This window comes from Trifolium pratense, linkage group LG6 (assembly GCF_020283565.1).
Source record: "Trifolium pratense cultivar HEN17-A07 linkage group LG6, ARS_RC_1.1, whole genome shotgun sequence".
NCBI lineage: Eukaryota > Viridiplantae > Streptophyta > Magnoliopsida > Fabales > Fabaceae > Trifolium > Trifolium pratense.
In genome coordinates, this window is record NC_060064.1 from 5,734,044 (window position 1) to 5,748,568 (window position 14,525).

A 14,525-nucleotide genomic window follows, 5' to 3' on the forward strand; every position below is an offset into this window, starting at 1 on the left:
AATGCACTATAGATGTCTACGGGCGTGATTTCTACTTTTGACTTAGTCTCAATTGGTGGTGACGTGACATATTCAAATTCAACCAAGGATATCTAAACCAGTTCAATATTTATATCAAAATATAACTTGTGATGACCTAATTTTTTATTTTTGAGTGCAACTATTGACCTAAATTGATTACTACAAGACTTTCTAACCCATAAATTTCCAAATTTAAAATTTACATTGGTCAGTGAAATCATACATTAACAAGATAAATACTCCACAATGCAAATAAACAATATTTTGATTGTGATTTTTGTATAGAGGTTCTCAATCTAATGGCTATAATCCATCCACTAATACTCTATCATTCCTTTAATGTCATCTTTACTAATGAAATTGACTCTACAAGAGCCTAAGTTAATGCAATAAGGTACTATTCTCATGTGTCTAAGATGAGCAATGAAAAAGAGTGAAAGCACCAAATTAAAACATTGATGAATCGGAAAATGGGCATCATGGGAAATGGAAGATATATTGATAGCCATATAAACACAAATGGGATCAAACCTTTAGGTAGGTTTGAGTTATGTATTTTGGTGAGAAGCCAAAATAAATAAGGATATATATTCAAGCAAGGGTGAGTAATTTTTTTTGAAAACACATAAAAATAATTAATAATTTAATTCAGCTAAGGAAGGGTGAGAAAATAAAAAATAGGTGGAAAAAAAAGGTTGGCATTTATCATCTAACGTAATATCTCCCTCATTATGCTCAACTGTCTCAATTACTCTTGCATTTATGTGATTTAAATGGTCTTAATAGAATGGCCATTTTTTTTTCAATGCTTGGAACTACCCAACCCAACTCACTCTCACTCTCTATACCATCCATTGTTTTTGTATAGTTTCACTCATCCTAACCCACAATTAAATTTTTCTTATACTACACGACATACTACTTTCAACCTATGTTGCTCTCATTATACTCGTGGATACACACACATCACTTGCAAATAAATAAATAAATATCAAATTAAATATTTTTTATTATTTTTATTGACTACCTTGGATCATGACTAATAGGGGATCTGAATCAAATTAAAAAATTAATTTTTGCTATGATGATCAAAATTTATAAGCTTATCCCAAATTGTTAGTAGTAAGCAATCTTTTAATGAAGTCAACTTTCACATTTAATTACCCTCATTAGTTGCCTACCATCTATTCTTAAATTTCAACTTGGAATTCTCTCTCTAGTTATTTTTTTATTTTATTTTATTTTTGTCAAATGCACATTGACATTTTGTTATATAAAAAAATAAAATTCTAAATAAATAATTTGACTTTTCATAAAGTCATACTTCCTCCGATCACTATTAGAAGTAAAAAATCACTTTTCACATACATCATTTTTTCAGGTTTTTTAGGTCTGATAGTAACCAAAGAGAATACTAATACATGTTTGATTTTACGATAAAACAGTTAAACTTACCGTAACTCGTGGTAATTTTACTAAAGTTACAACTACATATATAGGTTGGACAAATCACTACATTCTTTCATAACTTCATTGCAAATCTAAAGATAGATTATGCTTTTAACATTTTAACCAGTATACTTAGTACTTTTCAGTTGATCTACATATTGTGTCATACATACAATGTTACTTTTGTTGCCGCTATTGAGTGATGTCAAACATTAACAAATTACATAAAAACAGTAAAATTAAACAATCATTGATAAAATAAAAAATAAAGTGAAGATAAACTAAAAGATTTGATTTTGACCTTAAATTTCAACAAGAAAACTAAAAGGGTACATTAGGTTATCCCCTACTACACTGAAAGTCTGAAACCCCTAACATTCCTGAATTTCCCAATAACATTTTTTTTCTTCATATTTTACCATATATTGATGATAAGAATAGTGCTACTTACGCTCCACTTCTCGTTTCTTTCTCTTTTTCTTTGACAAAATTGTTTGAAATTTTTCACCTCAATGAAAGATGGTAAAAATGGAGCGTTTGTAGCACTACTCATAGAAAATTAAAATAGAAAAATTTAAATAATAGAACATATTCCTAGGATTAAATTAAAAGTTACTACTGATACTAAATTACTAATACTACTACTAATAATAATATTCATATTCCTAGTTGTGAGAAAAACAGAGCTTTGAAACAGAGTACTCTGTTTTTAACACTTCTTGTTATTGTTGTTGTTCTCAGTGTTGAGAAAATCAAGCAAAACAGTGCTGTGACATTTGGGACATTTTGGATCATTCTCAGAGAGCATCACATACATAAGACAACGAGGACAACCAACTAAAAGCATGGATATTGCTTCAGGGCTGTTTGATCCATTCTCCGACGAAACACATGAACTCGGAGGCGATACCGATGCTGATCGTGTTGGTGATGATTCCATTCTTCTGTTAACTCTTGGTGGTGATAGGTTCAGCTTCAAATCAAGCTTTGGTCCACTTCCGTTTCTTCGACTCATCTTCCTCCTCTGTTTTCCTCTGTTTTGCTCTGTTTTTCCTCTGTTTTCTGCACAAAATCATAATAAAAAATCATTAATAAATAAATAAGACATATGAAAATATATTTAAAGAATAAGAGAAAAAAAATAAGAATAATAAGAAGAAGAAGTGATTGATGAACTCACAAGAGTTTTTTGGTAATAGAAGGGAAAAAGGGTTGGAAGAAAGAACAGAGGAGTGAATAACAGAGTTGTTGTGATTGTGAGAATGGAGGGAGGGTTGAAGGGGGATTTATACAAGGGAAATGAAGGGAAGTGAATTAAAGGTTAATTTAATTGAGATGGTGTAAGGTGTAGAGAGAGAAAGAAGAGAGAGAGAAGAGGTGTAAATGAATTGAATTGAGTAGAAGAAGAGTGTAAATTGAGGCCAAGAAAAGTATTAATGGTTTGGAAAAATCCCAAGAAGTATGCAGGAATAGGAAATTTGTAGTAAATATTGCAATTACACAAACTGCAGAAGGAGGCCCTTTCCTTCATTCATTGCTTAACAAATTAAAATTGAGTCGGTGTTTAAAGACTTTCACACAAATCACAATGGCTTTTAATTTAGGCAAATGCTGCTCCTGACATTTTTTAATCCTTAAATAGTAAGTTTTTTTATAGAATTTTTATCGGAATGCGTAAAGTCAACGCATTGGAAATTGTAGTGTTTAACTTTTTGAATAAAAAAATTCTTTAAATGAAATGCTTAAAGAGTGTCCCGGGATACTCGTTAGCAAGACCCTTTAATTTAAAGCTAATTTAACCTTAATCCCCATTGGTTGGTTTGCTGGTAAAAGTTTAGAGTGTTTAAAGCAGACGAGTTAGTTAATTAAATTTATAGTGTTTGGTAAAATTGGTAGTTGAACTAACATATAAGTTCGAATGATATAAAAAAATATATCATTTGAAATGATATAAAATTGGTGGTAAAATTAGTGATATAATCAATTAATATTAAACTTTTTTTAAATAAGATGACAAGAGTAAAACTGAAAGAAAAATGATAAGTTATAAACTACTCCTTCCGGTCCTTTTTATAAGAAACACTTTGAAAAAATCACACAGACCAAGGAAACACATTTAGCATAGTTATTTTCATTTAATACTCTTATAAATTTAAATTTATTCCATATTTACCCTTATTTAATTACTTTTTATTCAACTAACTTACTTATTTTTAAATTCTCTTTCATAATAAATAAGGGCATAAGTGAAATTGAACATTTAGAACATTTGAAAATTGGTCAAAGTTTCTTATAAAAAGGACCAATTTTTTTTCCCAAAGTGTTCCTTATAATAAGGACCGGAGGGAGTATTTGAAATAGCATTTGAAAAATAAAGTATAAGTTAGTAAAATAAATTATAAGATATTTTTGAAAAACGTTTATCAAATATGTCTTTTTAGTCATATAAGCTATAAGTTCAAAATCTGATTTCATCAAACAGAGCCTTAAAAAAATTAACTTAACTCTTTATTATTTAAAATAAATTATTATCATCATTCAACCCTACACCAATAATATTTAATATCAAGTAGTAAACCATCAATTCCTTTTTTATTGCACTATCATCAATGGAAGAAAAACAAGTGAGATGAGGCTCAATCTTAAATATTCAACGGTGCCTTAAGAAAGGGAAAGGAAATTAAATTCAATGTTTATAGTTGATGGGAAAGGAGATACATTAACATCACCACACCTTTATTAGATTGCATAATTTAATTTAAATGAATTGTTTTCTTCAAAAAATTAAATTATAATGAATGAATGTATAATGATAATTAATTTGTTTGGTGTCCTTTTATATTTACATTTGCAAGTGAAAGCATCACCATTCATATGAATATGAACTTTCTCAAGGAAATAAGAAAGAGGAAGTAAAGAAAAATGGTTGGAATGGGCTTAGTTTGGGGTCCTTTATTTCGTAGAATTTCTGTTGTTCTTAAGTTGACTACATTCTCACTTGGAAAGTACATATTCTCCAAAAGGTGTTATGTTACCATCACTGCTCTACACTCTATTTGTGTGGAAGAAAAGAGAGAGAGGGAATTTGAATGAGAAAAAAAATCTTTAGAAAAGTTTGGTTGCATAGTAGAGGTAAAGTTTTATCATTCAACGAAAAAAAAAATCTTTTTTAAAGTCAAATAATTAAGTGATTCGAATTTCACATTTAAGACGAATAAGTGAAATATTTGGAGTTCAAACTCCAACTTCTACACATAAAATATGATGTTCCTAACAATTGAATTAAACTCACAGAAACACCATACAACATCTTTAGATATAACTCTATTGACAAAATTGTACATCCTCCATTTTAAAATAAACATATTTTAATCAAGACACTAAACTCAAGTGATTAATGAGTTCTTCCTAAAATGAATAGTTCGAAGAATCCCAAGTTTGATTTCTAGTGAAACCATTTTTTTATCAGATTTTACTTCCGAGCCGTTCATGTGTGTATCAAGTTCAATTATAACTTCTTGTTAATTTGTATGAATAAGACTATTTTTTTTAGAATGGGGGAGTAGTAAAAGTTATAAGACTTTAGTTATTACTACTATTTATCAGAGGATTTATAGTATTTATTTTTTACAATGGAACTGAGGATTAAATTCAGTATCTCTATCATACTACTCAAATCATTTACCACTAGATCAAGACTAGTGGCTTAATATGTTATATTAACTGTACTTATTACTTACTTATAAGGAGTTAATGGAAATATTTTTTTAGAAATCGTGTTTTTAACTTTTTAAACATTCAATATTTTACATCATTAAATATTAAATTTTCATATTTAGATATACCTTAACATGTATCTTTAGAACTCATGTTAACATGACTCTATATATTATATAGGTTCTACTTTTTGTCTGAGTTTCCAGGTAAAAAAAATGTCATATAATTTAAAATGTCAATTTACAATATTTAATAAAATATTATAAGTTATTGTAACAAAAAAAATGATATATTTAAAATGTCATTTTACAATATTAATAAAATATAACTATTTTTTTATTATACTCTCCTTTTTACTAATTCTTATTATACAATTATTCATTATTAATATTATTCTTTTGACTTTTGTAATTAATTTTGGTATTTAAAAAATATAAGATATTTTATATAACTAAGACCGACATAAATGTTCTGGTAAAAAAATGGTCATAAAAAATATTTAAAAGTTGCTCCTTCGATTTTGAATATGAGAAATGAAAATATCATATTTTGACTAACATAGTGTTAAGAGATTTGGTAACACAACTCTCATCTTTAAATAAAATAATCCATATGTACACAAAAAACAAAAACAAAATCCAGATTCAATTATTGGTGTATCTCATTTGGAATGCAACTCAACTTATGTTTAAATAAAAAATACGGATGTCCTGTTACCAACTCAAGAAGTAGTAACATATTGAATACTTTGAGCCCCTATTAGGGGTCAAAGACCCTAATTACGTCTGGTTAGCCCTAACAAAATTTTCTAACAACAAAATAACACAATTTTCTGTAAACCCTTAATATATAAATATTAAAAATTCGACTGAAAAATAAATAAAACTCACTTCAACTTGTGTGTTTAGTTGTTTCATGAATTTATCACCCTCTTTAAAGTTGCGAGCCTCGTTGATAAGGAGTTAAGACTAAGGAATTTGTTGACTTGATTACAAGCGGTATTGATTGGAGTATTAAGGAACAATTATGTCGTTTTGGTGTCTCATAAATACACCATAACATATATGTGCGTCATTTCTGCTTTTGACTTAGCCTCGGTTGGTGATAACGCGGTGTTCAACCAAGCATGTCAACCTGGACTTGTCAAATGTGTTTATGTCATCATACATTCGTATCTCTATAAGCATAACTCAATTAGTAAGGACACTGCAATATGCATGGTCTGAAGTTCAAATAAGATATTTCTTACTTATTCATCTTAAGCGATAATTTTGTTTGCACTAGACTACTTTAAAAAAAAACTCAAATTTATTACTAAATATGTTTTATTTATTTATTTATTTATTTTAATTCTTCTCTTTTATAAATTTAGGGAAAGTTATATATCTACCCAACTACTACCATTGATTTATCTTTTTTTTTTCCTTTTGATTTTAAGCAAATTTATGGATGATAAGCACAACTTTGTTTTTAGTTTTGTACTGTAAAAGATATCCGTTCCTTCAAGTTAATTAGCAATACGTTGAAAAAAAATACAAATTCAACGTCACTAAATTTTAAAATGATGAATTTACAAACAAGCTCACATCATACAAGTTTATAGCATAAAACAACAAAATGTGTTTAGATATTAATGTGACAAAATTAAAGTGATCAAAATAACATGTCTCTGAATCTCTAATGTTGCAGTGAAGTTAATTATTCGTTAAATATGTAACGAGTCGGAGATCTCTGACAATCTGAACCAAACAAAAACCATAAACAACACCACACTTTTATGATCAAACCATAAAAAAACATGTAGAGAGAAAAAACTTATCTATATGAAAACCATCTGTTTAAATAAAAGATTTTAAAAAACGTAGTAGAAGAGTGATTTTTGGACCAATAAAAATGTTGCAAAACAATCTCACTTTGGTGAATGAGAAATAAGAAGTAGTTGAATAGAGAGAAAGTTGAGAGAGACACCATTTATGTTTGAATTTGGATCAGACGCCTCGTAGACGATCTATAATTTTCATTTTTAAAAATAAAAGAATCGAGTTTCAATTATTTTTTATTTTTTTTGACTAACAAGTTTCAATTAGTATTTTATATAAAGAAAAAAAAAATGTCATTATTTTATTGTTATCTACGACTTTGCTTAAAAACATAAAAAATGGGCAAGTCGTTGATGATGCAACACAGTTTCCTCTAAATGTGTAATTTTCTGAAAAAAAAATAATATTAATTTTATGATATACTTATTTTTTTTCTTCACTGAAATGTTTTTCTAAGGTCAAGAAAAAGATAAATCTGTCCCCATGAGCTTAGCTCAATTGGTTGGGACATCAGCATTTTATATGTAGGAGCCAGGGTTCGAACCTGGACACTCCACTTATCCATCTTTAAAGGTGGAATTTCAAGCCACTAGGCTACCTGACCAAAAAAAAAAAAAAAAAAAAAAGATAAATCTAGCTACGAGAGAAACTTTGAAAATTGGTTGTATAAATCTCCATATGTGGGATTATATGGTCAACGTGGCATATAGACAAGCTTTGAATGTTTGTGTTTATACTTATACTTACTATACTATAAATAGAAAAAATAGAAAATCAGCAACTCATGAAAAAAAAATCTCTTTATTTTCTGTTTAGTATTTTTTTAACTGAACTTTTAATTCTCTATTTTGTCACACACAAAATGACTTTTTGGTTTTAGTTAATTTAATTTTAACTTGAATTTGTTTAGATTTGACCTCTATAATTTAATATTCTAGTATACTATTTTTCATCAATTTAGATGATGTGGCATGTTGATATTGCATGTTATGCAATATTTTGGCGGCACATGGCATTGAGTTGTGTTAAGAGTCCCACATCGGTTGAGAGATGGCCTGACTAAGTGTTTATATACTAGAGGCAATCCTCACCTTACAAGCCGGTTTTGTAAGGATGAGTTAGGCCCAATATTCATTTCTAAGATGGTATCAGAGCCTCTCCACGATCCGTTGGGCACCTGTTATCAGGTTTCCGCTATCGGGCCACCTACCGTTTATATCCACGCACCAAACCCAATAGTGCTGGGCGTGAGGGGGTGTGTTAAGAGTCCCACATCGGTTGAGAGATGGCCTGACTAAGTGTTTATATACTAGAGGCAATTCTCACCTTACAAGCCGGTTTTGTAAGGATGAGTTAGGCCCAATATCCATTTCTAAGAAGTTGTCATGTCACCAATGTCACATTATCATCTAATGAATGACTACTATGCGATAGGGTGCGAAAAACAAAATTAAACATAAATATGGAGATCAAAAAGTTAAAATCTAAATAAAAAATTACAAGGAGCAAAAACATAAATTACCCAAAAAAAAAAAAGCTTTGATCGTTATTTTCCATTTAAGCTATATGCAAGTTTTTCATCACGGTAAAATAATGCAACCAACTTTTAAAAATTCACCCAAATAATATAAAACCGGCACAACCCATCAGTTAGTAATTAGAACAAATTAATATAATGTTTCAAATTGTAAAATTCAATTATAATCTCACGTGTCACAAATTTCTATGATATCTTATTTTTGTTACACCGTTTAATCTTCCCCTCTCACATACGAACTTGTGATTCTCGAAATCTTAATTTCAACCGGTTGTTACTAAAACTCATACATCACTACTATTTTTAAGACAAAACAATACCCTACTTTTGTGAGTAATATTAACAATTAAGATAAATATAACAATTTATTGACCTAAAGATAACTTTTATATATAGATAAAAGAGAAGAAAATAGATAAAAAAAATCCATTATTTTACCGTGATGAAAAACTTGCATGTGCAATAGTTGAAGTAAAATATTGAAACTAAGGTTTTTCAGGAAATTCTTGCTTTAGTCCCTTTAATTCAAAGTTTTTTGCTTTTGGTCTTGTAATTAGGTTTGATTTTATTTTCATCCTTGTCATGTGACCGCCACCATTAAATATAACATGACAAATACATTGCTGCGTAACACTAGAGTATGACGTAACATGCCATGTCATCATGTTATATCATCTTAAATTACATGGACCGAAAGACATAATATTCATGTTTTTTCCAAGTGACAAAAACCAAAAATTAAGTAACCATAATATTATTTGGACCAAAAGCATAAATTTGCAAAAAAAAAAAAAAACACAACAATAATACCGGCCAATGATATTTATGAGGAGGGGTGAGCAAGAAAACCAAAAAATCCAACCGAACAAAACCAAAAATATTGACCATAACTAACAATTTTGAAACCGATCTTATGGTTATCTGTTTGGTTTGGTTCAGTTTAATGGTTCAGATTGATTTTCGTTTTTAAAAAATGCTAATATTCGATTTGATTTTTTTATAGCATCTTTTCAAACAATCCTAATAATAACAATATATATGGTTGTCCACAATTCCTAGTTCAACTGGTAGAAATGTCGAAATTGCTAGTGTCGGACGTCAGGACCAGGGTTCGAACCCCGGTCACTCCACTTTGTGTGTGTGAGTTTTCAATGACTTTGTCATTTCGTCTATCAACAAAAAAAACAATATATACGGTTAAAAAAAATCGGTTCGGAATAGTAAACTTTAATTTCTTAAAAGTTAATTATGGTTTGGTTTGAAACCATAGAACCGAATCATTTTAACAGTTCGATTCAGAAGACAAACAGTTCAGTTCGACTCAATTACTATAAATTTTGAAAACAATTTGATTCATTTCGATTATATTTTTCTCCCAAACCGAAACATGCCCACCCCTATTAGAGCTTGGGGCCTTTCAAGGAAGGCGCTGGCTAGCATGGGAAAGGGTGGTAGGTCTCCCACCATGGGAAACTACCCTTTACCCTTAGATCATGAAGGTCTACCATAAATCATTATAAAGTGTCCATACCATATTTTATCCTCTTTCACCAAAATATTTTTTGTATCATTATCAAAATCATCTTTTAATTTATATATTATTATTAAATTAACTATATGTTATTATTAAATTAATTTTTATATACCAAAATTTATTTTAATGTAATATATATTTTACTTCAAAATTTACATGTGCAATAACAAAAGTGGTAAAAAAAACCTAAATATTTTAATGTAATATATTTTTTGTATTCATTTTCTCTACTCTTTTATTTTACTCTAGGTCTGTTTTGCAAGACCAAAAATTTGATTTAGGATATGTTTAGAAAGACCAATAAATTAGGTTTTAGCTTATAAATTATAGACTCATATAACTAAGAAAGAGCAGTGTGATGACGATAATTTGGCCATGAGCTTATAGCTTATTTTTCAAACGTGATTTAAATTAGCTTATCAGCTTATAGCTTATCATTGTTCACTAGTAGAAAAATAACTTTTTTAGACGGAATTTCGGACAGATTTAGGACATTGTTTGGACAGATTTGGGACGGAATTTTATTTTCAGACGGATTTGGATTTCAGACAGACTGGACCCTGTCCAAAAAAGCCTCGTGGCTAATTTTTTATTTCGTCCCAAAATCCGTCCGAAACTTTTTCAGACAAATTTCGGACTAATTAAAGACAAATTCAATACTATAAATAAATGTTTAAACAAATATAATGAATTTTAATTTTGTTTTGAACTGAATTTAAATAAATTTAATAATTAAATTTTATTTGAAATAAATTGTGCAATAAACATTTTGTTAACTAAAATGAATAAGTATAAAAAAGATATATTAAATTAATAAAATGAGATATTTAGTACAATGAGACTTTCTCTTATATGTGTTTCATCTCTCGACCTTCTCTATTTTTAAGTTCAATTTTTAGATTTTTTTTTCCACACCTTTGTTATTGTACATGTAAACTTTGACGTAAAATATATATTACATTAAAATAAAATTCTAGCATATAAAAATTAATTTAATATAATAACATATAATTAATTTAATAATAATATATAAATTAAAAGATGATTTTGGTAATGATAAAAAAATATTTTAGTGAAAGACGATATAATATGGTGTGAACACTTTATTATGGTTTATGGTAGACCTTCATGATCTAAGGGTAAAGGGTAGTTTCCCATGGTGGGAGACCTACCACCCTTTCCCATGCTAGCCAGCGCCTTCAAGGAAAAACAACCAAATGCTATACCATTTGTTTTAACATCAAAATCATATGGTAGTCAATGAAGGCAGATGACCCCGCTTTCATTTGCTGTCTTCTCAAGCTGAACTCTATTCAGAATATCTGCATGAAAATTCAGAAGCTTTACATTCAAGTTTTCTGATTTGTAACCATCGATCAGTAGTTTCAAAGTCATGAAAAAGGACTATATGTGCAAGGAAGTATAAGTATTTAATTAATTGCATATGCATATAAAGTACAAGTCACAACAAGAGGCTGGTAAGATGCAATAATATATGTATACTGATTACAAATAGTGTGATTTAAATTTGGCTTGAATTTGTAACCAATGTTTCATACTTTAGAAGTTGGGCTAGGTGAGGTTCATAATCAAGAACTGAATTCTTCTTACATTTCAAGAAATTAAATGTCATGTATGTGGGTGTGTCTTTATTAATTGCTATTAACCATTTTCTTGCAAGTTGCAACCAACAACCCAAGAAATTATATTTGTGAACAAAAATATTTCAAGTTTAATTTAGGGTGTATAAGAAAGGAGTATGGTTTTTAGTAAAAATAAATAAATAAAGGAGTATGGTTTATTGACTCTTCCAAAAGCTGGATTTGGAGTGTATTATTTAGGGTTGACCCTAATTTTGAGGATGTATCAATCATTGATTGTTGATGATATATTGATATTTTTATTCATGTGCACGAGTGATGTACAATTTTACTAATATCTTTATTTTGCTTTAAGCATTATATTTTTTTGTTCTTGTCAATTTTTTTTTAACATGCTTTTGTATCAAACTGTTGGACCATGTAAAAGTGTCTAACCGGATTAAATTAATAGATTAGGCTAAAAAAAAAAAACTACACATGTGTCTTTTGACAACACAATCTTAAAAACATTAGATTTGTGAATTATTTTATTTATTCATGTTGAATTTTTAATCAATCCTGACTTTGATATCCATATTGGGTCAAGAGCAACCACACAAATGAGTTGAGCAACCTAAAGCTATTGAGTCTATGATTTCACCCACTTATATGTTGTTCTATCAGTCTATCTTAACTCTTCTCTCAGACTCGATATATCTCAATACTCTCAAGTGTGAGACTCTTTGCGTCCGCGATGCTTCATTAGTCTCTTATTGCTCTCCCATCAAGTCGAACTAAACTATGAATTGAACAACCTCACAAATGACTTTTAACACTATATCTTAACATAAAATTTGAAGACATTAAGTTTATAAATTTACTTATTTATAAAATATTCGACCTCAATTTTTTTTTCAAATAACGTCAGACTTCCCATCAAACTATTACTCCACAAAACTAATTACTAATGCAAGTACGACAAGTAAAATTTGAAAACTCCAAAGATAAAATTTGAAACAGAGGAATATGACTTGCAATCTTCGCGAAAGACCATGGTGCAGGGGAATTAAAATAAAAAAAATTCATGTATTATACTAGAAATTATAAGAGGATAGGGTAGGTAAGTACTAAGTCTAGGTTTGACATATTCCTATAATTTGGATGGCAAATTTAGTGACCTTTTTTTGTTGTTGAGGGAGGATGGCAAATTCAGTGATGAGCCACTAGAAAAATCTCCATCAAATTATTTATATGCAACTGAAAAGATTTAATTAAAATACTTTTTTATAAGAAATTTTTGACTTTTCATATTTATTTAATAATAAATGTATCTGGTTTATATTATAGACTAAATACATTAGTTATTCAATAAACTTAAAAAATTAACCGTTTCTTATAAAAATGACCGGAGAGAATACTTTTTATGTCTCACACCAACTGTCTTATTTGATCATTTCATGCAAATTAAAATTATAAAAAATAGAATGATAATTTTACTAATTTAACCTTATTTTTTATTAACATATATGGTAAATATAAAGAGATGAATAAGAGGTATTATATATGACGGGGCGACCAACGCTGAACTGATCCAAGTGATAAGAGTCTTGGTCTCCTTTAACTATGTGGTCATATAGCTTCGATTCATGGCTGATGCGTATGGAGAAAATTCGGTTGAGAGAGAATAACTCACCTTGTGCGCCCCACGAGTTCCCCGACGAAGATTAATCATCGTAAACGGTGGTGGAAACTTCGTAACAATATCATGGTAACCCCAAAAAAATAAATATATAAAGCCGAGGTTCGAATCCCAAATATTTTATTTATTCATCTTTAAGGTGAAATTCTATTTGTTTTTAGCTATGTTAAATTTGTGTTTGTATTTTACTTATATACTCTACAAATTTAAATGAATTAATAAAAAAAAAATTATAGTAAAAAGTCAATGAGAGAAGCTAATAAAATTAATAGTACACTTCTAACGGGACGAGCGAAGCTAATAAAATTAATTTGGTGGTTTCTAAATATGGCACTCCACCCCTTACAAAGTCAATGAGAGAAATTAATAGGGACATAATGTTGTCTGCTGTTTGATCAAATATTTATAGACTTATAGTAACATTTGAATTGCATGCTGTGCCAAGGCAAAAGAAACAAGGAAGAAGAAAAAAAATTAAAGTTTAAGAGAGCCATTGCATATACATCTAAATCATTAAATCAATTGCATCATCATCCCTTGCTAGAAAGCAATTGCATCATCTTGTCTAAAGTAGTAATTACCAAGTTATATTTTTAGTCTTATACTTTGGGTCCGGGCTTCCATGTCATTCTTCTGGGACTTGAATATTTGACTTTTCGGAGTTCCTCACAGGATCCTCTAATATTATTCACGCTGAGCTTCATGCAATTCATTAGGAATATTGTTGTTGACTAACCAATTGACAATTGGATTATCGGGACATTATTTATGATAGTATTACACAAACTCTGTTCATCGTATTGATATCTTTCATGAATTGTAACCAAAAAAAATCTTTCATGAACAAACTCTTAATTTTCACAATTATACCACTCCGATTCAAGACATCAAAAAATTTCTTCACCATAATTGGCAAGTGCACATTGCCCATATCCTTAGGAAAAACTTAGGGATGGCAATGGGCGCCCACGGGTGCGGGTTTGAGTGATACCAAACCCACACCCGAAATCAACACCCAAACCCAAACCCAAACCCAAATCTGTTCGGGTGGCAAAACCACACCCACGCCCACACCCATTGGGTTCGGGTTTTTTACACCCAAACCCAAACCCACAACACATTTTGTACTACTTTGCAAATTTAAGCAAAACAAGGTAAATTTAAGCAA

At 29.4% G+C, this 14,525-nt stretch overlaps 1 long non-coding RNA gene across 1 annotated transcript; it reads right to left on the reverse strand.

Annotated features, from left to right (window-relative positions):
- Positions 1–1,741: 1,741 nt before the first annotated feature.
- LOC123890340 lies at positions 1,742–3,032 on the reverse strand. The gene is made up of 2 exons (XR_006802823.1): positions 2,651–3,032; positions 1,742–2,532 (listed from the first exon to the last, which is right to left on the reverse strand). It is a non-coding gene; the product is annotated as an uncharacterized LOC123890340 (long non-coding RNA).
- Between the last annotated feature and the right edge of the window lie 11,493 nt (positions 3,033–14,525).